The sequence below is a fragment of the Saccopteryx leptura genome, chromosome 8 (assembly GCF_036850995.1).
Source record: "Saccopteryx leptura isolate mSacLep1 chromosome 8, mSacLep1_pri_phased_curated, whole genome shotgun sequence".
Taxonomy (NCBI): Eukaryota; Metazoa; Chordata; class Mammalia; order Chiroptera; family Emballonuridae; genus Saccopteryx; species Saccopteryx leptura.
This window is the reverse complement of record NC_089510.1, coordinates 36,397,042-36,422,605: the sequence shown is the minus strand read 5'-3', so window position 1 is coordinate 36,422,605 and position 25,564 is coordinate 36,397,042. Positions and strand designations below refer to the sequence as shown.

The 25,564-nt window shown below is 40.2% G+C and overlaps 1 protein-coding gene across 12 annotated transcripts in view; it reads right to left on the bottom strand.

The window, feature by feature from the left end:
- The window catches only part of BBX (BBX high mobility group box domain containing), a 290,697-nt gene that overhangs the window by 180,289 nt on the left and 84,844 nt on the right, over positions 1–25,564 (bottom strand). The gene's annotated exons all lie outside the window — the stretch shown is intronic.

The following is a 25,564-nucleotide window of genomic DNA, read 5'->3' as shown; positions in this document are numbered from 1 at the left end:
ACACTGATGACTATTTTTCAGGCGCTGCTGTGAGCGGTTGTGGGGCCCACTAATCCTGAAGCCCCCCCCCCTCAGCGTGCCTGTAGCATACATTGTTCTTAAAAGACGGTTCCTCATGTCTACAGCCCCACACATTCCCAAAGATCTCTACAAGCCAAAGTATACTTCACTGACTGAATCACGTGTTCCGTGGCCAGATCACATGCTATTCTATTGACTATTAGAACTAGTTTACAAGTGAGAAGATAAGCGGACTGGCAAGTAACAGAAGGAACAAATTCAACAGAAAGAGGCCAACCCTACCTGGAAATCTAACTTCATTTCCCCCATTTCTCACCTCAGTTCAAAATGTCTGAAACCAAAATAATGCCATATTTGTTTTTTTTCTTCCAGGGTGGGGGCAAAAAGATATTCAAATATCAAGAGTAGCTATATTTACCCTGAGACATTTGTTTAACTAATAGCTTGTAGGGGGCCTTAGAAAGTTTGCACAAATGAAGTTTCCTGTGAATCACTCTCAGCCCAGACTACAAAACACAATCAGTCCTCTCCTCTCACTTAAAGAAAAACAAGAAAACATAATCACATGAGACGCCTTTTAAATGCAGATGCCCAGGCACTTAGTAGTGCCCTGAAACCACTCCTGCGAGGACAATCTGTAAGGCTGCTCTCGGGCATCCATGGCCCTAAAAGCTTCCCAGGAGATTCTGAGGCGCAGCCTGGCACGGCAACAACTGCAGATACACATACAAGGAGTGAAGTGATAGAAATGAAGTGTTAAAAATTGCTAGTGCATGTGGCTGTGGAACTCAGACAGTTGAAGAACAGGGTTGAAATGGTCACAGGTAGTAATGAATCTGACTGGTTAGGTTTATTCTCTTTTATACAAAGAACGTACCTACACCCTAACAGGCCTCCTCCCCCCAGTGTATGCCATTCATACGAACAGACCGCGCAGTGGTGGGGTTCAAATCACATAACAACCGGTTCTCTGCCCTAAGGACCGTTTAAAGCAGTGGTCCCCAACCCTCGGGCCGCAGACCGGTACCGGTCCGTGGGCCACTTGGTACCAGTCTGCAGAGAAAGAATAAATAACTTACATTGTTTCCGTTTTATTTATGTTTAAGTCTGAACGATGTTTTATTTTTAAAAAAATGACCAGATTCCCTCTGTTACATCTGTCTAAGACTCACTGTTGACGCTTGCCTCGGTCACGTGATACATTTATCTGTCCCACCCTAAAGGCCGGTCCGCGAAAATATTTTCTGACGTTAAACCAGTCTGTGGCCCAAAAAAGGTTGGGGACCACTGGTTTAAAGTATAAAAGAACAATACATCGAGAGGTAGTTTATTATTTCATACATTTAATCCGTAAATAAGAACAATAAGAGGTACACAAAACAAAATCATAAGAAAAAGTTTTAAGATACTAATGAAAAAATATTAAATAATACCTGACAAAAAACAATAAAATTGTCAGTTAAAATATTTCCATATTGCTTCTTGATTGGTGTCCTCACTTGCAATTTTTTTCACCTACGGACGGAATGAACATGACTACGGGCATTTAGAACACGCTGTTGCGCAGATGAACGTTAAAAAAGAGTAAGGAGTGTGAATTTGTGATTTCCACATTGGGCGGCTCCCCAGGCGCCCACCTTAGAGAGAACCCTGATTACAAGTGCCATTTGAACAACCGGTTCCCCATACTCAACAAAAAATTAGGTATTGGCTCTCCCAAACTGGTGCAAACTAGCTGAATCCCACCACTGGATCTGTGTAAAAAAACAAAACAAAACAAAACAAAAAACATTGAAAGTTTCTCAATACGAAAAATGCAGGGTTGTCTTCAAATTTATATGGCAGCCCTAGCTGGATAGCCAGGTGGTTAGAACATCAGCCCAAAGCCCAGAAGTTGCTGGTTCAATCCCTGGTCAGGGTGCATATAGGAATAGATCAATGTTCCTGTCTCTCTTTCTCTTCCTCTCTGGCTAAAATCAATAAATTAAAATAATTTTTTTTAAAGTCACATGGCAGCAAGGAGATTCAATCAAGCTGTTTCCTACATTATCTTCCATATATATTGTCTAAACAGATGTTTTGCAACAAAGGATGCAGCTGTGGGAACAAGGGCAGAATTTCTCCGTATGCCCTATAGGCTACACCCAGATGTACGCCACAATCACTATTAGAGAGAACACCTTAGACACTAAATGGTGTTTGTGACAGAAGAAAAAAATATGTAACCCATGTCCCAAACTTATTGGCTTTGGTGACTATCTTTTACATACTACTAACAAATAGTGTGAGTAGGTGGTGGATGAAACAGGTGAGGTAATGGGAGAGGACACACCTATGAGATTGCTTACTTTCTATGACAGTGGCTTAAACAAAACAAACAAAAAAATGACTCCATAATGCTGCTCAACATCATATGTACAACTGACACTAACTTAGGGACTACTGCCTTTCATGATGTTTTGGTATCCTAGTCCTTATATTAATAATTGGTCCTTTTATGGTGAAGTAGTGATTTATATATCCATTGACCCTGAATAATTTTCAAATAAGCAGGCATAAAAGTTGTTTGGGCTTTTTGATTTTTTTGTAAATGAGAGGAGGGAAGCTAGAGAGACTCACACATACAGCCCTACCCGGATCCACCTGGCGAACCCCATCTGGGGCTGATGCTCCAATCAACCAAGCTGTCCTCAGTACTCGGGGCCAACATTGGAACCAATGGAGCCGCTGGCTGCGAGAGGGGAAGAGAGAGAGAAGGGGGAGAGGGAGGGGAAGGGAAGCAGATGGTCGCATCTCCTGTGTATCCTGACCAGGAATCAAACCCAGGACCTCCGTACACCGGGCCACCGCTCAGTTCACTGAACCAACTGGCCAGGGCAGAGCTGTTTGTTTTTCACTTTGTTTCCCTTTGATTTGGGTTTGTTTCCGCCTTCTTAGCAATTTATTTGCATTACAGCTTCCTTTGTGAAGAGCCACTGAGTAACTGGGGAACTTGACTCACATCACCCGAAGCACAGCGGCTTCAGTTCCGTAGCTGAGTACAAAGAAACCCATAACTTACCCGGGAAAAAAATGCTTCACTATCCTAGAAACTGCAAACTTCCCTGGTGCCCAGATCAAATGTTTAAAAGTAAACACTTCACAATTATGAAGAAATCAAAACACTTTTTTTTTCAAGTAGGAAAAATCAAAGAAGTAAAAAAATGCAATTTTTTGAGGAACATGACCTATCTACAAGTTTTCTAGACAAAAAAAAATTCTTCCTTCAGGTAATGAAGAATGTTATAAGAGTTTCTAATTTATCAACTTTGTAAGTTCCCATTTTACTCTAATACTGGAAAACAAGTCCTGAAGCTGTTTTTAAAGCAAAACAATGTCAACTATACACCAAAGAAAGGTCCTAAAAATCAGTGATCGTCAACTATTTGATGCCACATCTACTTTTGTTTTGGGTTCAATTTCAAAACGTATTCTAAGGTTCTGTGAATTTTATTAATTATATCATAGCATTCACTGTGATAACTGCAGATTTAGTTAAACTAAATAAAAATAACCTCAATGAACCCTAAAAGAAGAAATTTTCTCATATAAAAATTGTACATATGAGGACAGAGATAAGGAAAAAATATTTAATCTCTCTTGACCTTTTTCACTGAGGGGCTTCCAATGACTAATTTTATATTTTGCCACCTGGGTTGGGAGATATTTTATTTATAAAGAAGTTGGGGCCCTGCCCAGTTGGCTCAGTGGATAGAGCATTGGCCCAACGTGTGGAAATCCCAGGTCTGATCCCTGGTCAGGGCACACATGAGAAGTGACCGCCTGCTTCTCTCCCCCTTCTCTCCCTCTTCTCTTCTTGCAGCCAGTGGCTCAATTGGTTAGAACGCTGGCCCCAGGTGCTGAGGATAGCTTGGGTGATTCAAGCGTCAGCCCCAGATGGGTGTTGCCAGGTGGGTCGTCAGAGCGTAGGCAGGAATCTGTCTCTCTATCCCCTCTCCTCTCACTTAAAAAAAAAAAAGAAAAGAAGTTGGGTAATATGTTTTATTTTTATTTGAATGTAAGAAAAAAGAGAAATCAAATATTTGTTAAATATACTTTATTTTCACATGCACACTATTCTCACTTATATTCAGCAATTATTTCATTCAATATCTTTACTAAAAAATCCTTATATCTTTCTGTACTGTTAAATATTGTTACAGTGACCATTTATAACTTTAATTTTTTAAAATATGGAGCCCTCTAGTGGCAAAATATTTACATATTACCATTTAAAGAAAACCATTAAATAAGACTTCTTTTCCCTTTATCTTCCCTTTATTTTTTTCACAACAAATTGAATTATTGTACATTCCTGTTATGCATCATTTTAAATAATTTAATAAGTGTGCTCTTCAAAATAAGCCATACTTATATCACTACCAACAATAAGAAAGAAAATATTTTGAACCTGTTTAACCTTAGAGAAAGTAGAAGAGGCTAAAGATGTTTAATAACCCACAAAAATGTATCAGACTAGAAACACATTATTCTTCTCCAATGATCATGTGCTAGGGGGTCAAAATTGTTGCTTACAGAATTTATCAATATTCTTGCCTTAAATTCTAATTGCTACTATCATGATACCTAAATCTCTTTTACAGAAATATATGATATAAACCTTCCTCTACATTTGGAAAACTAGAAACTGCTTTCTATTGACAGTGATTTTCAACCTTTTTTTTTCATGGCACAAACACACACTAATTACTAAGGTCAGTGCCCCTGACTAAATACAACCATTTTCATCTCATGGCACAAATAAATTAGTTACTAAGGAAGAAGAGGTCAGGGCCCTTTTTTCTTTAGTAATTAGTTTATGAGTGCGTGGGAAACAAAGGTTGAAAATCACTGGTCTACTATGACATCAATTTAAAAGACACTAATCAAACAGGTATTACATGGGGCACCTATAACTTCCAGAAACTTTACTGGAATCATTTCATTTAACTGTTAGAGTAATCCTGTAAGGTGAGGTGGTAGCCAGTTTCCAAGATGGCCCCCAATGATTTCTACCTCCTGATAGTTCCCTCCCACACATAATATGGATAATCTGTGTGACCAGTAAAATACTACAGAAATGACAGAGAATTCTGAGGCTATGTCATAAAATACATCATGATTTTTGCCTTGATCTCTCTTAGACTGTTTGCTCTGATGGATGCCAACTGAAATATCATAAAAACACTCAAGTTCTTTTCAAAATAAGCCATACTTATATCACTACCATGAACACAGACTAAACCAACTTTTATGTGTGTGTGTGAGAGAGAAGGGGAGAGAGAGGCAGACTCCCTTATGCACCCTGACTAGGATCCACCTGGCAAGCCTTATCTTGGGCCAGTGCTCAAGTACCAAGCTATTTTTAGTGCCTGAGACTGTCACACTCAGTGTCCAGGGCCATGCTTGAACCAATCAAGCCACTGGCTATGAGAGAGGAAGAGGAAGAGATGAGAGGAGAGGGAGTGAGGGAGAAGCAGATGGTCACTTCTCATATGTGCCTTGATTGGGAACTGAATTCAGGATGTCAATACACTGGGTTGATGCTCTATCTATTGGGCCACCAACCAGGGCCCAAGCCAGTATCTTGACATTAGCCAGAGCCACCCTGCAAAGCCACTCCAAAATTCCATACCTTCAGAAACTGAGATAATAAATGCTTTTTTTTTTTTTAAAAATTTCATGTTATTTTATTATACTTCAATAGATAATACAGGCCCTGGCCAGATGGCTCAGTGAATAAAGCATCCTCCTGGCATGCTGAGGTCATAAGTACAATTCTGGTCAGGGCATGTATGAGAAGCAATCAATTAGTGTACAACTAAACAGAAAAATGAGTTGAGAATTCTCCTCTCTCTCTCTCAAATCAATTGGAAAAAAATTTAATACAGATTGTATCAGTCTCCATCTTAAAGAAGAGCCTGTGAATGTTTAAGACTTTAAATATCTCTAGAAACAGGTATAGTTTTCTTTTTGTTGAACAACTTTACCTCTCCAAAACATTTAACCTGTAATAGTCCAAAGATAATTCAATTAACTATATAGAACATTTTTTCTAGCTTTGTTTAAGCAGATTAACATCTCTAAATTTAAAAAAATTCTTTAATTATTGACATAAAATAAAAGTAGTACTGACTATATTATATATAGCCTATTATACCAATGGCAATGTCTCGGCTTATATTCCAAATCTGTAATATAACATGTGTAAGTAAGTTAAAATCTCCTTTTCCTATTACCTGTTTTTTTTTTTTAACCCAAGAAGGCTGCTAACACAGCAAATATTTGCTATTATACTAATGGCCATGTCTCAGCTTATATTCCAAATCTGTAAAATAAAATGTGTAAGTAAGTAAAAATCTCCTTTTCTTATAACCTGTTTTTTTGTGTGTGTGTGTGTTTTTTTTTTACTGAAGAAGGCTGCTTACACAAAAAATATTTAACTTACCCAAATGCACAGACATACATGGTAACTAAAAAGCAGCTGCGCTATGGCAGAAGGTATTCTAAATGCTCTATTAACCATTTAATCTTCACAACAACCTTATGAAGTGGTTTCTATTATCCCCATTTTATAGCCATACAGAGGTAAGGAAAGGTCACGGAACTTTCTCGATGTCACACATAGTAACAGAGCCATGTCTGAACGCCAGCAGTCTGGTTTCTGAGCCTGTGCTCTTAACCAGGAGACTATACTGGCTCTCCTAATCTCTAGTTTATTTATTTCGTAAAGTTCTATAGGTAGTACAAAGACCATGTGCTTTGGACTTAGAATATTTCAGTTCTAAAGCCCCTTATATCTGCGTAATTTAATATTCTCAATCTGTTTTTCTCATCTGTAAAATAAAGATAAAATAGGTTGCATCTTTATTTTTATAAATAGGACATAAAAATGTGGTTAAAAAAATACTGTACACAGTGCCTTATCCATAATCGATATTTATTTGTCTTATCTTTTCTCCATAGACAGTTTTTTTATTAAAGCCAATGAAACTTGAGCTTTATGGTCCTTTACTTTCACAGCCTCATCCAAGACACTGTGCCTCGTTTCGTATTTATAACCTGTATTCCTCTTCTCTAAGAAGGCCTACAAACTGTAATGACCTTCAGTTTCCACAAGACTGGGGATATACCTGTTCTTCCCATCAGTCATTTCAACACTAAAGCAAGCCCAATGGGCTCCAGTCTGGGTAAGATGTAATAAATACACTCCATCTTGTCTGTCCCACTAAATGTTGCTCTAATTGCTCTAACGCCTAGGCAGCATGCATGCTGCAGCTACTTCAGAAGCAGGAAAATAGGACAACAACAAGTTTTGAGAGCCATTTTCTCCATTCCCTCATGTGCCGGGCCTCAAGCATTTCTGTGGTAGCAGACAGAGGTAGCAAAAACAGAAGCCCACAGGAGCAAAACCCTGAGCAAGGGGAACCTTCATTTCTGATTGGAGGAATGTTGGTTCCAAAAGGGTGGAGCAAAACCCTGTTGCTTTCTCTCCTCTTTATTTTCCCACCGCGTATCTACAGACATGGGAACTACACAGGACAGCATCATTAAAGCCCCAGCTTCCCAACCAGGGAACCAAAATGAAGTGGGAGTTGGCCGAGGAGTTCTGATGGACTCCTGGGCTCACACCCAGTTACATACACATAGATCTGATCCTCAACATCACACGGAGACATTGAGAACTGAACTATTCGATAGAGCAGTGCTCAATTCCCAGTTTGGCCACTAGGTGGCAAAGATGTGGGAAAAGTCCAAATAACGAGAAAAGCCTGTGAAAACTGAACTGATACAGGAAAAACAATTCACAGTGAGTTGGTTGAAACTTGAATCCTGGGCATAACTCAATCAATTGCCTACTAAAATTAAAATGTCAATATTTTCCATATTATTTTAAAAAGACCTAGAGTCTCAAAATAATCAAAATGTCCAGGATAAAATCTAAAATTAATCAGGATATAAAGAAACAGGAAAAAATCTCAACTTGCATAGAAAAGAAAAAAAAGAGAGCAGATACCAACTCTAAGATGACACAGATTTTAGTTAGCATTATCTGACAAAGATTTTTGAGAAGCTTTATAAAAATGTTCCGTCAAGTAAAGCAAACACTCTTGAAAAGGACGGGAAGATAAAAAGGACTTAAAGGTAACATAGCTGCTCTGCAAAATGGCTTAGACATTCCTTATATTAATATGCACTCATGATAGAACCCTGCAGTCTCACTCCTAGGTATGAACCTGGGAGAAATCAAATCCTGTTCACTCAAAAATGTGTATACGAATGTTTACAGTGGCTTTATTCACAATTGCCATAAATTGAAAGCACCCAATGACTAAAGAGATAAACAACTGTAATGGTTGCATGCAATATATGTAATATACAGTATTATATATGCTATATGTAACATGTTATAAACACATATACATAGGAATATCACTCAGCAGAAAAAAAGAATGGGCTATGGTTTACAAGCAACACCTTGGATGAATATGAGGCATTATAGGAAGTGAAAAAAGCAAGTCTCAAAAAGATTAAATACTATATGATTCCATTTACACTACATGCTCCAAAAGACAAAACTACAGGAACAAAGAACAGAACAGTGGTTGTCAGAGGTTGGGAGGTGGGTGTGACTACAAACAGAAAACACAATGAAATTTTGGGGAGTAATGGAGCTTTCTGAATGTTAACATTGAACTGCACACAAAACCTATTCATGTTTTAAAGTTCATAGGAGTATATACAAAAAGCCAATTATACTGCCAGTTAACCTCAAAAGTAAAAAGTTTTTAAAGCCCAAGTTAAAAATAAATAAATAAACTGCTATAGGATTTATAACACAAAAATTTGTAAGATGAATTCTATCAATTTGCTGATTAAGGGGCACTTGGCCCTTTTCACTAAAGGCCAATAGAATCAACTAAACAACATCAGAATTTAAAATGACTTACAAAGGTGTAATCCTTCCCAGCACACTGCCTGCTTATTGTACATACAAAACCAAGACCAAAATAGCAAAGAAAATCTAAGAATATCATGTCACTGTCAGTCACCAACCAGCAAATCAGGTCTTCAGGCTGAAAGTCATCTAGATTTCCTGAGATAAGAATCTCTGTCTTGGGAAGACCCATTCCGGTATTAATAAATCCACCTGGAAATGTCAAGCTACGTTCTCCATAACACCATCTATGCAATGTTTTTATTTTCTCTGCCACAGTAAAAAACACATGAGGGAATTCCACTTCTAGAAAGATGGTACAGACATACTTGTCCCTAATTCTCTCACTAAGGGCAACTAAAAACATAGGAAATTATATGTGAAACAATCGTAAGACTCTGAACGTTAGAAAAAAAAGTTGACTCGCTAGGGACTTCAGGACTCCAAGAAGAACGACAGAGTGGTGAGTAGCTGGGTTTCTTTTTGCCCCTCATACCCTAGACTGGGAACTGAAGAAGCCAGCAAGCCAGATATGCCAACAGGGCACAGACCACTAAGTCTCAACAAAAGCCAGCTCTCTCTGGTCAAGAGACCAGGAAAATGGCAGCCCAGCGAGACAGAAAGCTATTAGACAACAATTGCTCTACATGAGCCAAACATGGCAGAAGAGTCTGTAGCCTCATACCTACCAATGCCGGCTAAGGCCAAATGTAGAACCCAGACTGCCATCCTCATCAGTCTGTCAAGATGAGCCACAACCCCCTCCACGGGGTGGTGTCAGAGAAAGACAAATAGGGAGCTGGGATTCTTATCCTGTCAGGTGGTAAAGAGTAACCCCCACCAATACAGAGAGCCAGTAGAAATCATGCTCAGACACAGAACTTCATTACCTAGCAGTAATGTTTCCTTCCCTCTTCCTGCTTGGGTAGTGTCAGAGGAGGACTAGTGAAGTGTTGAGACTCTGAACACTGCCCAGCAATAATAAGGTCACTCTCACACCCCAACTCTTGGTGTCAGCGAAGGCCATATGTAAAGCAGTAATGAAACACTCCTATCTCTTCCAGCTAGAGTAGTGTCGGTATATGCCTAATAGGGGGTGACTGAGAGACTCCCACATCTGCCTGGAAGGAACAGCCCCTTTATCCCTTGGGTGTCAACAGAGCCCAAGTGGGGAACCCAGACTTCTCATTTAGCGGAACTAAGATGATGCTATCCCATTTCCTCGCTAGAGCAGCGTCAGAGAAAGCTGAAACAGAAGGTTTAAATGAGATCTAAAGTTTCACAAAAGAAGGTCCCAAATATCCAGGTTTTAATCCAAAGTCACTTCTCATGCCAAAACCAGGAATATCCCAACCTGAATGAAGGGAGACAATTAAGAAATGATAAGTTAAAAAGAAGGATGTTAGACTTATCTGACAAAGATATTAAAGTAGCTATCGTAAAAATGCTTCAGTCAGCTACTACAAACATGTCTGAAGCAAATGAAAATTAAATGTCTCAGCCAAAAATAAAAAGAAATAGAAGATATAAAAAAGAACCAAAAGGAAGAAAATTTTAGAACTAAAAAACGCAATTACCAAAATAAATTTTTAAAAATGTGTTCAACAGCAGAAGAGGAGGGATAGAGGAAAGAACCTGTGAACTAGGAAAGAAACAATAAAAATTATTCAATCCAAACAAAGTAAAAACTGGAAAGAACTAAATAGAGCCTCAGGGATCTATGAAAAAAGAACAAAAAACCTAAAATCTATTTAACTGAAATTCAGAAAGAAAGAAGAAAAGAGGGCAGGGCTAAAAAAGGGCAAGAAAGGAAAGACTTTACTAGATGAAGGAAAAACAATTCAAATGACAGATTTCTAATCAGAAATCATAAAGATCAGTAGGTGATGGCACATTTTTTAAGCTACAAAAAAAAACTGTTAACCTAGAACTCTACACCCAGTGAAAATATGCTTCAGGAAAGAAGAGGAAATAAAGATATTCTCAGATGAAGGTAAACTCAATTTTCACCAGCAGACCTAATCTAAGAGTGGCTAAAGAAGTTTAATAAATGTCCTAGCTGGTTGGCTCAGCAGTAAGGTGTTTGGTGTGTGAAAGTCCTGGGTTTGATTCCCAGTCAGGCAGGGCACACAGGATAAGTGACCATCTGCTTCTCACCCCTCCCCCTTCGCTCTCTCTCTCTCTTCTCCTACAGCCATGGCTTGAATGGCTCAATCAAGTTGGCCCCAGGTGCTGAGGATGGCTCAATGGCCTTGCCTCGGGTGCTGAAATAGCTTGGTTGCTGAGCAACTGAGCAGCAGCCCAAATGAGCAGAGCATCAAGTGGATCCCAGTCAGGGCACATGTGGGAGTCTGTCTCTGCCTCCCTACCTCCCCACCTCTCACTTAATTTTTAAAAAGTTCAATAAGCAAAAAGGGGAGAAAATACAAAAAAAGAAAACTTATACTATCAGGAATAAAAAAAGAACATGATAAAAATATGGGTAAATACAATAGGCTTTCCTTCTTGAGTTTTCTAAATACTGTTTGACTGTTGAAACAAATTATAACAGTGTCTGATGGCAGTTCTATGTATATGTAGACAAAGTACTTAAGATGATCATATTATAAACGAAGGAAGTAAAGACATAAGTAAAGAGGTAAATGCACTAATGAAAAAGAGTGTCATTAAAAAACATGATCTAATTATGTTATCTACATGAAACTCACTTTAAATATAAGTTGACTACAAATTTAAAAATGGAAATGGTATATCATGCAAACATTAATCAAAACAAACCAACAATAAGAAAAAAAGTAGACTTTAGAGCAGGGGTCCCCAAACTTTTTACACAGGGGGCAAGTTCACTGTCCCTCAGACCATTGGAGGGCTGCCACATACAGTGCTCCTCTCACTGACCACCAATGAAAGAGGTGCCCCTTCCGGAAGTGCGGCGGGGGGGGGGGGGCGGATAAATGGCCTCAGGGTGCTGCATGCGGCCCGCGGGCCGTAGTTTGGGGACGCCTGCTTTAGAGCAAAGAAATTTCCCACAGATAGCAACATTACATCATGATAAAAGGACCAACCATATAAGCAAGGAGACATAGCAATCCTAAATGTATATGTACCAAGAACAGAGCTACCAAATATATGAAGTAAAAATGTACAGAACTGAAATGAGACATAGATAAACCCATAGTTAGAGTGAGAGCCATCAACAACCCTTCCTCAGCAATTGATCGCATTATTAGCAAGAAAATCTGAAAGGATATATAAGAACTCAACAACATCAAACAACAGGATTTAATACACATTTTTCCTCAAGTTCCCAAAGAATACATACAGAGGAAGACTATATATTAGGCTATAAGGCAAATTCATCAACAAACTTCAAACTACACAATATACTTATAAATAATCCTTGGATCAAAAGTCTCACAGGAAATTATTTTTAAAAATACATTGAACTTAATAACAATAAAAATATATCATATCAAAATTTGTGGGACACAGCAAAAAGTAGTGCTTAGTGGGTAATGTGTAGCACTAAATACTTTCCTTGGAAAAAAGAAAATCTTACAAGTCAATAATTTAAACTCCCACCTCAAGAATCTGGAAAAAGATAAAAATAAACCCAAATACGCAGAAATTAAAAACAATAAATAAAGAGCAGAAATAAAAAAAAAATAAAAACAGAAAAATTATTTTGGGTATTACCCTGATACCTAAAGCAAAGACAATACCAAAAAGGAAAGCTACACACCAATATCCCTCATTACCGCAGAGGCAAGAATCCCTAACCAAATTATCAGCAAATAGAACTCGGCAATGTGTCAAAATATTGTGCAACATAATCAGGGCTCTATTTCAGGAATGCAAGTATGGTTCAATATTTAAAAATCAATGAATATAACCCATCTTATTAACAGGTAAAAGAAGAAAAATCTTATGACCTTAACATGGATTCAGAAAAAAATATTTTTAAAACTTCTAAAATGAGTGCATGAGTATATAAGGTCATTTAAATAAATAATATTTTTATATATGATCACTGAACGTATGAACATCAAAAGTATTTTTATATACTAGAAATGAAACAAGTAGACACCAAAATTAAAAATTCAGTGTCATTCATAATACTTAAGAAATGAAACAATGAATTATAAATCTAATAAAACAAGTTCAATACATGTATGTTGAAAACTACAAAGTGCTGAAGAAAAAAAAATTTTATGTTCTAAATAAAAGATATGTGTTCAAAAACTAGAAGACTAAATATAAAAAGGATGTTAATTTTCCCCAACTGATACAGAGATTTAACACAATTCTTTTAAACAATCCCAGCAAGAATTTTGTAGGTACAGTAGATAAGATTATTCTTGATTTTATACGGAAGGGCAAAGATAGTAGAAAAGCTCAAAAAGTTTTGGAAAAGAAGAATGAAGGGTGAGGAATCAATCTACCCCATTTCAAGACTTATTATAAATATATATATATATAGCTACAGTCATAAGAATGTATGGTTTGTTAGAGGAGCAGACACACACAGACCAATAAAACAGAATAGAGAACCCAGAAATAAATCCATATAAATATGTCTACCTAATTTTTGACCAAGGTACAAAAGTAAGCCAATGGAGAAATAGCCATTTCAAACTAATGGTGCCAAAGCAACAGGACATCCATGGGCAAAATAAGAACCCAGACCTAACACTTATATCATATATAAAAATTAACTCACAATAAATAATGAACTGATGTATAAAACACAAAAACTATAAAACTTTTAGGAAAACAAAATGTACAAAAAAATCTTCGTAATTTAGGGCTAAGTTAAAAATAAAGATTCTTGGACTTGGATTTGACACTGAAAGCCAATCCATAAAAGGAAATATTGATACAGTGAAATTCATCAAAATTTAAAACTTTTGCTCAGCCAAAAACCCTATAAAGAATAAAAAGATAAGCTACAGACTGGAAGATAAATGCATGTCAAATACATATCTGACAAAGGACTAATATCTAGAACACACACACATCACATACACAGGGTCCCGGGTTATGACAAGTCTCAGACATATGACGTTTGAGTTTATGACGCTCACTCCTATAAAAACTTGAAAATTTGAGACATAAGTGTTAAGGTGCATTTTGGAACAGAAGAAGTCATCAAGCTTCCAGACTAGCCTGGAACAATTCTTTAAGAAGGTAGAGTGGCCTGCAGCAGATCCTGTACCCTCTTCATCTGCTGCTTCTCTAGATGAAACACCTGTAGTGCAGGTAGAATCATCTCCAGCGTCTCCTGCATGTTTCTAGACAATCCTGACTCACCTGACCCAGTGTCTCCAGCATCTTCTGCAGGTTCTCCGGCCTCTCCAGCTTCCTCCTCCCAATAGGTCACTCTCTCCCACTGTGCAATGCCCCTTCCAGTGTGCATGCCAACCACACGAATAAAGGTAAGAAATTTTTTTATATTCATTTTTTATCAATTTTTTCTATTATACAGTACAGTGTACAGTAAATTTATGTCCTTTTCATTTTCTCTGTGGCTTAGTTGTGTTTTTATGTCTAGATTACAATTTTATAACTGTGTTAGGATAGATAAGTAACTTAGGGTTAAGGTATGTTTTGACTTACACCAAAATTCAGGTTACGTCACTGTTGTAGGACCAGTGTTGTATCCCGAGGATCCCCTGTATATATATAAAACTTTCAAAACGCAATAGAAAAAATTGAACATGCAGTTATCATTACAACCCTGTAATTGCACTCCTGGGCATTTTTCCAGCAGAAATGCAAACGAATTCATATGAAAACACGTACATGAATGTTCACTGCAGCTTGATTCATAATGGCCCCAGACTGGAGACAACTCAGATAAATTTCAACGTGTGGTTAAACAACCTCGTATCTCCACACTATAGACTACTATTTACAATAAAAAACTATTAAGCTACATGAACCTCTAGGGAATTATGCTGAGTGCAAAAAAAAAGCCAATTTCAAAAGACTATGGCCTGACCAGGCGGTGGTGCAGTGGATAGAGAATCAGACTGGGATGCAGAGGACCCAGGTTCGAAACCCTGAGGTCACCAGCTTGAGCGCGGGCTCATCTGGTTTGAGCAAGGCTCACCGGTTTGAGCAAGGCTCACCAGTTTGAGCCCAAGGCCACTGGCTTGAGCAAGGGGTCACTAGGTCTACTGAAACTCCCCCTCCCCCCAGTCAGGGCACATATGAGAAAGCAATCAATGAACAACTACGGTGCTACGACGAAGAATTAACACTTCTCATTTCTCTCCATTCCTGTCTGTCCCTATCTGTCCCTCTCTCTGTCACAAACAAAAAAAGACTATGTACACATGACTTTATTTCTGTAACTCTTGAAGTGACAAGATTATAAAAATGGAGGACAGATTAGTGTTTGCGAGGAGTTACAAAGGAGGTGGGGACGACAGGGAAGTGGGTGTGGCTATAGGAAGGGCAACCTGAGGGGTCCCTGAGGGGAGACAGTGTCTGCACACCGACGGCATGTACGTCAGCGCTCCGGTTGTGACACTACACTTCCGTTCTGCAAGACGTCACCGCAGGGAGAACGTGGATAAAGAGTCCATATCTCTCCGTGTGATTTCTGACAACTGCATGTGAATCCACAATCATTTCAAAATAAAACATGTAGCAAAGGGCATTTATAAAGCAATATTGATTTTTAAAAATGCACGAACAAAAAGTAGGGGAGTACCGCGTGCTTCTTCACTTCGCGTTCCCTGGGTGGAAAGAGCCTCCTTTGTAGGGCCTTGGGTCCAGGTGACCAGGTCAGCCTCTACTTTCACTGTTCACTCCTCCTCAGCTGGTATCATTCATTCTGGAAGCTGCAATTACCATATGCCAACGATTGCCAAGCTGTATTTCAGCCAATTCCTCTCTTCTAAAGTCCAGATACATTGTACTGATAAATGAAAATTCAATCTAGGTATCACACAGACACTTCAAGCTCAGCATATGTACATTTAAACATGTCCCACAGCCTCCAGCTCTGCTTCTCCTGGGGGTTTCCCTGCTTTGGTGGTTGTCACTCCACCACCCAATGCACCACATGCTAAAGCTCGTGTGTGGTTCCCCCGTCTTACTCTTACACTCCTAGTCCATCATAAAATGCCACTCATTCAAGTTCCTAACCCCCACTGCGACCACCCGGCCTAAACTACCACTAGAATAATCTCCTGAAGGGTTTCCCCATCCGCACTCCGCTTCCCTCCAAAGGTTCCTCCTGCAGCAACCAGACTGTTCTCCACAAAATGCAAATCCAAACACTCCATTCCTTAGCTGGAAACTTTTCGATGTTACCCACTATGCTTGCCATAGTCTTATCAAAGCACACAAAATCCCATATATTCTGGTTCCCACCTGCATCATATCACCCCTTCTGTTTTTCCTGAACTCCCATCATAATAGACTCTTCTAGTTTCTCTTAAGCATCCTGCTCTTTCTGACCTCAGGCCTCCAATCTACTAGTCAAATCTTATCAAATCTTATCTTACTCATCACTTTCTCTATGATGGGTTGGCCTGAGCCCCCAGACGATGACAGGTCCCTTGTTAAAGCATAAGGATACCGATACAACTTCAAATAAATCTGATTAAAGTGTTTTAATAAAAATAATCAAATAATTCTGAGATTCCTGAAAAGATATCAAAGTATAAATCAATATATTTCTTTCTTTCTTTCTCTCTCTTTTTTTTTTTTTTTTTGTATTTTTCTGAAGCTGGAAACGGGGAGAGACAGTCAGACAGACTCCCGCATGCGCCCGACCGGGATCCACTCAGCACGCGATGCTCTGCCCATCCGGGCGTCGCTCTGTTGTGACCAGAGCCACTCTAGCACCTGGGGCAGAGGCCAAGGAGTGATCCCCAGTGCCCGGGCCATCTTTGCTCCAATGGAGCCTCGCTGCAGGAGGGGAAGAGAGAGACAGAGAGGAAGGAGAGGGGGAGGGGTGGAGAAGCAGATGGGCGCTTCTCCTGTGTGCCCTGGCTGGGAATCGAACCCGGGACTTCTGCACGCTAGGCCGACGCTCTACCACTAAGCCAACCGGCCAGGACCAATATATTTCAATATATGACAAATTTGACAAATTTGACTTGGTGCTTTTAGTTAGGTTAACTTAGGCCTACTTGCTAAAACCCATGACATTCATTTTCTCTGGAGCTTCCTATATATACAGAGAACAGTGGCAGTAATTCTCCCAGTCAGAGGCTCTGTCATTCATAATCAAACTATGACTCTGAGCTCAGATTTCCAGCGTCCAGAGCTGTGGGAAATAGATGTTTGTTGTTGATGAGTCACCAGTCTGTATTTTGTCACAGCAGCCTGCACTGACTAAGACAGAAAACGGGGACTGACAGTGGCGCTACTCTGACAGACACCTAAAAACGAGAAGCGGCTTTGGGACTGGACAATGGGTAGAAGCGAGAAGAGTGTTGGAGTGCATGGTAAAAAAGCCTACATTGCTGTAAACGGACCGTGGAAAGCAACTCGGGTGAAGGCTCTGAAGAAGAGACGAGCTGCAGAGAAAGCCTCGATTTTTAAAACCTAAGTGGCTGTGAACAGAACGTTCATGGAAACATGAACAGTAAAGGTCATTCTGATGAGATCTTGGGAATGAGGAACAGGCTTTTGGAAACTGAAGGAAAGGCCATACTTGTTATAAAGTAGCAAAGAACGGGGCTGAACTGTTCATGTCCTTAGTGTTTTGTGGAAGACGGAATGTGTGAGTGATGAAAGTGTGAGTGATGCAACTGACTATTTGGCTGAACCTTTTCTAAGCAGCGTGGAAGGTGCAGCTTGGCTTCTCTTAAATCAGGGGTCCCCAAACTACGGCCCGCGGGCCACATGCGGCCCCCTGAGGCCATTTATCCGGCCCCCGCTGCACTTCTGGAAGGGCACCTCTTTCATTGGTGGTCAGTGAGAGGAGCATAGTTCCCATTGAAATATTGGTCAGTTTGTTGATTTAAATTTACTTTTTCTTTATTTTAAATATTGTATTTGTTCCTGTTTTGTTTTTTTACTTTAAAATAAGATATATGCAGTGTGCATAGGGATTTGTTCATAGTTTTTTTTTATAGTCCGGCCCTCCAATGGTCTGAGGGACAGTGAACTGGCCTCCTGTGTAAAAGGTTTGGAGACCCCTGTCTTAAATGCTTATAAATATGTAAGAAAAAAATGATTTAAAGATGGAATTTTTCATCAAAAGGGAAGCAGAAATTTAAAAAATTGGAAAATTCTCAAGTTATCTATATTATAACAGTGTCATGGAAGAGAACACTGAGGGTGAGGCAGAGACCCTTAGATAAAGACATTAGTGTGGGTGTGAACCCAGAATTTATCCACCCCAGCAGGAAAACAGCCGACCTGAACTGACGAAGAAGACAAGAATGAATGAAGTCTGGGCGTCAGACTTCTTAGAACATACAGGTTATTCATGGAGGCATTCTACTGGGAATAGATGATATTCTTCAAGATGAGGGGAGGACCCTCACGGCAATTCTGAGATCCTCAGGGCTTCCTTTTCACTTTCAAAAGGGACTAGGACATCAGCCTGAGTTTCAACAGATCGAAGACTTACCCCAAACCCTGGAAGCCAGTGGAGGAGTGGCTACCTCCATCTACATTTCAGAGGGTGGAGTTTCCTGGAGCCACAGGGCAGAAGGAAATTTGAGGACATGGTGAAGGTGAGGTCACCACAGAGACCCCCCACTACAGAGCTGAAGGAAAAAGGCTGAAGCCACCAGGTACCTCCAAACCAACAGAGCCACAGGTATGATGCCATTCCAGCCTGGGAAAGTTGCTGTGTGGGCTGCACCAAGCAAAGCCATGAGGGCAGTATCGCCCCGAATGAGTCCAGAAGGTGGGACCCCTGCTCGAGTGGGCCTGGTGAGCACAACATCGAGTGAAAGGTTATTCTCTAGCCTTGCCTGGCTTGTGGTGGCGCAGTGGATAGAGCATCGACCTGAAACGCCGAGGTCGCTGGTTCAAAACCCTGGGCTTGACTGGTCAAGGCACATAGAACATGCAAGCAATGAACTAAAGTGAAACAACTATGAGTTAATACCTCTTGCTTCCTCTCCCCCTCCTCTGTAAAATCAATATATAAAATCTTAAATTAAAAAATCTTAAATTATTCTCTCACCTTAAGATTTGATGTAATTTGCCCTATTGGGTTTTGACTGGCTCGGGGACTTCCACACCCCTTTCTTTCCTACTCCTCCCTTTTCAGATGCGAGAATTTAATTCAATGCCTGTCCCACCATTATATTTTGGAAGCAGATAACTTGTTTGATTTCACAGTTGGAGAGGAATTTGTCTCATAACAAATCATACCCTCAGTCCCACCATGTCTGTTGTAGTTAAGATTTATAGGAGACTTTAGATTTTTGACTTGATGTCAGAACTAGTTAAGAGTTCTGAGGACGTGGCTCAGCAGTAGAGTGTCAGACCAGCGTGTGGAAGTACTGGGTTTGATTCCTAGTCAGGGCACAAAGGAGAAGCAACCATCTGCTTCTCCACTTCCACTTCCCTTCTCTCTCTCTCTCTCCTTCTCCCGTAGCCATGGCTTGAATGGTTTGAGCAAGCTGGCCCCAGGCACTGAGGGTGGCTCCATGACCTCACCTGGGGTGCTAAACTGTCTCGGTTGCTGAGCAACAGAGCAGCAGCCCCAGCTGAGCAGAGCATCACCCCTTAGGGGGCTTGCTGGGTGTATACTGGTTGGGGGACATACAGGAGCCTCTCTGCCTCCCTACCTCTCACTTAATAAAAAAAAAGAGTTCTGGGGCAACTGAATGGAATTAATGTATTTTGCATATGAGAATGAGAAGAATGTGATTTTGGGAATCTCAGGGGCAAAATATTATGGTCTGAATGTTTCCCCCCAAAATTCATGTGCTGGAATATTAATGTTAGATATTGATGGCATTAGGTGGAGTCTTTGAGAGGTGCTTAGGACATGGAGTGAAGCCCCCGTGAATGAAATTAATGTTTTTATTTATTTTTTAGGGCTGCCACTTAAGGCCCCTTTTAAAAATTTTTTCAATTACAGTTAATATTATTATTATTATTATTATTATTTTTTTTTTTGAAGCTGGAAACGGGGAGAGACAGTCAGACAGACTCCCGCATGCGCCTGACCGGGATCCACCCGGCACGCCCACCAGGGGGCGATGCTCTGCCCCTCCGGGGGGTCGCGAGGCCAAGGAGCCATCCCCAGCGCCCGGGCCATCTTTGCTCCAATGGAGCCTTGGCTGCGGGAGGGGAAGAGAGAGACAGAGAGGAAGGAGGAGGGTGGAGAAGCAAATGGGGGCTTCTCCTATGTGCCATGGCCGGGAATCGAACCCAGGTCCCCCGCACGCCAGGCCGACGCTCTACCGCTGAGCCAACCGGCCAGGGCCTACAGTTAGTATTATTTTGCACTAGTTTCAGGTGTACGGCATAGGGAATAATAGTGCTTTTACTTTTTTTTTTTTTTTTCATTTTTCTGAAGCTGGAAACAGGGAGAGACAGTCAGACAGACTCCCGCATGCACCCGACCGGGATCCACCCGGCACGCCCACCAGGGGCGGTGCTCTGCCCATCCTGGGCGTCGCCATATTGCGACCAGAGCCACTCTAGCGCCTGAGGCAGAGGCCACAGAGCCATGCCCAGCGCCCGGGCCATCTCTGCTCCAATGGAGCCTTGGCTGCGGGAGGGGAAGAGAGAGACAGAGAGGAAAGCGCGGCGGAGGGGTGGAGAAGCAAATGGGCGCTTCTCCCATGTGCCCTGGCCGGGAATCGAACCCGGGTCCTCCGCACGCTAGGCCGAATAGTGCTTTTACAAAGAGAGTGCATGAGAGAAGACAAGACACCTGTGACGCAGCGGCGAGCCCTCACCTGGCCACGCCGGCCCCTGAGCTCGGACTCCAGCCTCCAGCACTCTGAGAAAAGAACGCTGTTTATAAGCCACCAAGTCTTTTTGTCACAGCGGCCTCAACAGACTAAGTCAGACTGTTATTTATTATGGATACTTTAGCAACCAGTAAACTACTTTCTTGCAATTCTTTGTCGTTTTATAGGCCTAAAGGGCAACTTCACATGGACGTAAACTTTCTTAGAGGTTAAGTTCCCTGTGTAAAAGACATGCTTTATAAATATATACCAAAAATCGACCTAAAATTTCAGTTATCTAGCTTTACCTCTAAAGTTTGACAACAAGCTCCAACCAGTTTTTTAATTATAATTGAAAACAATAACAAAGAGAAAAACACATAGAAAAATGACTTCTGGGATGTGCCTTGTAAAAAGTAACTTGGTTGAAGCTTTAGAAGATATGTCTATAAGCACTTTGAATAGTCACTTAGGTTCGGTTTTAAAGTCTTGACATTTTAATATTCTACAAGAATTATTTGCAATGAATCTGTATTTCCCAACTCTTTTTTTCTCTGGTAATCCATTTTTTATTTTAAATTAAATATTAAACTTTTTACTGAGTACTGCTTAAGAATTAACTAATTTCACTAGCAATTACATGTTAATCTGTCGCATTATAGTTTTCAAAGTGTATTCTTTTATATGGCTGATGTATATATGCATGGTTCATGGTTCTGGGAACATTTAATCCTCATTTTCTGTAAAAAGCATCTGGTTAAAGGCATCATTTTGAATTATAAAAAAATGAAGAGGTTACATGAATGAATTTCAGCATATATGATAAAAGGAACAGCCATGTAAAAATATAACCACTGTTAATTGAAGCAATTTAAATATGCTTAGAAAACAGAAAACAGACACTTGGGACTGCTGGGGCAAAGAAAGTGAGGGATGCTCTAAAAGTGCGGCTTCCCAGGGCACTGCTGATGACACTCTGCCAGCCTCGGGTTCACGAAAGCAGGTGTTTCCAAACGGTAGGTAAAGGAGGACACACAGTGAAACCCATATTGACCAAAGGCTAGAGAAATAGAGTTAGTCTGAATGAATAAATTTACTCATAAAGCTTTTTTGTTTCAACCACTGCTACTGTAAACCTTTCCGATGTATTAAGATATACTCTGTTATTTAGTGAGTACAGTATAGAGAACATGATTAAATCACTGGTGACTACAGGTCTTATCACACAGTAGGGTCAGCCTTGCTGTGAGCATCGGTTTTCACTGGACCCTAATGAAGATGTGGACATTGGGCTAGATCAGCGGTTCTCAACCTGTGGGTCGCGACCCCGGCGGGGGTCGAACGACCAAAACACAGGGGTCTCCTAAAGCAATCGGAAAATCGGGCTAGATGAATACAGACAGGTCCTAGGCCATTTATTCTTTGGATGCTCTACTACTTTTACTTTTTCACTAAACTGTCTTAACCCTTTGAGTAGTGAGGTTTTTCTTCATGCTCACTGACCCTTGGGAGTAAGTTTGTGTTTTTGTTTTTTTTCAAAAAATGAAATTAGTCCCAGTTAGAGTTTTATTAACTTAAAATCATGTTTGTTTGATATGCAATTTATGAAACAAGAAGAACACGCATTTGCCTTTTTTTAACGTTGCCTTACAGGTTTTTACAATAACCCGATCGTGCTCTGGACGGTTGGGAGGCACGAGGCCGCACATGAACATTCACACTATTCAAAGGGTTAAATCAAAAATTTTTTAAAGGGAAGGAAAGGGACTTATTTTCCTATAACTCAAAAACTGGAAAATAAACCTGGTTAGCCGAGTTTTTACTGTATCACTGGAGCTTTTCTAAAGTAATAGGTATTCTTGAAAAATCTGTTCCATTTCAACACTTTTAAGAAATGAGTGCCCAAAGGCAAGGCCGGAGAGAAAGGAAGGTGAAACCAATTCCTACGTGGAAAGAAAACAATATTGAAGAAAGCTGTGCAATAGCCAGTTCTTTACTAAGTATGTCTTGGGTACTAAGCACGCTGATACACTAAACACACCGCTACACACTGTGGATAGAGCAAGCCTTTCCCGCCTGGGCATCAGTTTCTTCATCTGGAAAATTAGAAAACTGAACATCCAGACCTCTCCCTTAATATACAAAACTTTCCCATGGTATAATTTATTATAAGCAAAGTAATACTACCATAATCAGTGTGTGGGGGGGGGGGCGGGGGACAAGGTTCCAAGGGGAGTTAGAATAGAATGCCCAAACTCCTGGAACTCTCTTCTTTGCAGCTAATTTAGTAATGCTGGCTGGGCATTCCACTACTTGCTCACTGCTCTGGGCAGAACACTAAATAAAAAAATCAAAAGTTGGTTGGGCTATATGTTAAGGGATTAAATATTAAATGTTCCAAAAGAGACAGAGAAGCATCCACGGAGGCTTTACTTCCTTTCCGTTTTCTCCAGTCTTATCCTAAATAGCAAATGGCATCCGTGCTTGTGGTTCGATCCCCAGAGCCCTGGAGAGTGGACGAGCAGAGCTAGAAGTGTGTTCTAGCCTTGACATTAGTGATCTGTATGATCCTGGACACGTCGCCCGGTTCATTCGCAAAATATTTTCTTCTGTTTCTCTCATCAAACAAGAATGCCGTGCTAAATTCAACACACTGCCTTTTAAAATAAAGATACTACGCAAATAATTCAGGAGAATACTATGGCTATAATGTATTCTGATTTTGGAAAGGCATCTGACAAAGCATTTGAGCGGTGGCAGAGTGTGCCTCCCAAATATGCCTTTTGGGGATATTAATTATTTTAAGCTAGTTATTGTTCAGAAACAAAAGATTCAAAGATAGTCTTTTACCTCGCCCTTACCCACCTAAAGAAATTTAGATAGAAACACCTGATTAAAGGAAGGGAGCTATCCATCGCCTTCCAATAAATCTGTTAAGACTCTTCTCTGTGTCCCATTCCTTCAAGTCCTAGACCACCACCTCCCTCTCCGTAGTCCAAGCTGGCATGTAAGCCTCACCCCATTGTCCTTGGATGCCACATTCTTCTGGAGCCCCCATATGTAAATATAGTATGTAATAAATGTGGTTATTTTCTCCTATTAATTTGTCTCGTTACTATTTGATCAGCCAGAAAGGCAGAAAGAAATGTATTTTTCTTCCCCTACATATTGAATACAAACATCGACATGGGCTGTACAGTCATAGAGGTTCTTAACTTTGAACAGCAAGTGTTGAATAATGAATCAGAAGGAACATTGAAAAACAGAGTAAACTAACAGATTAAATTGAACTGTGGATTCAAATGAATAGGCTAGATCACTCATTGAAGTTGCTGCTATAGGCACATAGTACACTTTTGCCATTCACTTTGGATACATCCCTCTCCTTGGGAATAACTGATTCACTGGATTTTCCTCTTATATTTCACAGGCTTGAGCTGAGTTCAAACTCACCATGAGTCAACAGTGGGATATGACTGCCAAAAAAGCTAACATAATCTTTGCCACCAATAACAGAAGGGCAGCGTCGAGCACAAGGGAATTAGGCTTTACCGTGTTCTCCGCATCCTGCGCCGGGCATCGTATTTAAGAGTGATACCAACGAAGGGCAATTCCATGGCAGGGAGAGACCAGGACAGGAGAGAAACTAGAAAGAAGTCCTGAAGACGGAAAAACCAAGACTATTTGGCCTGAAAAAGCTAAGTCTTGGGGGAGACATATTAAATATCAGCTTAGTTTCAAGTGACAAAGTTCAGACCCAAAGTAGATCTGGTGTGGATCCAAACGGTGCACAAAATGGAACAGGCTGCTTCACTGCGGATGTTCAGGAAACGCAACTATTGTCAACTCTGGCTACACTTTAACAACACCTGGGAATAGTTTCAATTCTATCAATTAAATTAGACTCTCTGGGGCAAGGCCTGGGCAATGGTAGGTATTGAAAGTTCTCCCGGAGTTTCTACTCCTGCGTTCTTGAGAGTCAACAAGGACGGCCACCTGTCTGCGTGATGCTGACGGGATTCCTTCTCAGGAGCACAAATTAGATTTACTTCCCAGATCTTTTGTTTTAGAGCCTCTTACATTTTTAACTTAGTAACGTCATCCTCTATGATCATGAAGATTAGCTCTCCTGGCACATATTTGAGAAGAAATGAAGTTTCAATGGCACAGTTTTTTTAAAGGAAAACATTTAAGTTGACTTACAATCGCTAACCTATTTCACTCATCATTAAGAGCTTTGAAGGACTTAAGCACCGCTATCTCTGTGGAAAAGAACAGCAGTACCTGCGCGTTATATGCTGATAAATTTTAACAATTTAATTCCAAAGTTTTGTAAAATAAATTTAAAACATGTCTAACATTCAAGAATTGTCAAGTTTATTACATGATAAAATAATTCTTAAAAATCATTCAGAAACTACTTTGTACTTTGAATGGTCTGCGAACCACTCGCTTATCCAACGTACATGACAGAATTATGTTATATTTTCCTACTTTAAATGCTTCCTAAAACTTTTTACAGCAGAACAGCCTAAGTATTTTGTAACCAGTATGCAGTTCTCCACATCTCCTTTAGTGTTGGTTATATTCTTATTCTTAAGCCTATTCTTTTGACCACTAAATAGACATTCCGTAATTTCCTTTGAAAAGATACATCCATATGTGTTCAAGAGCCTCT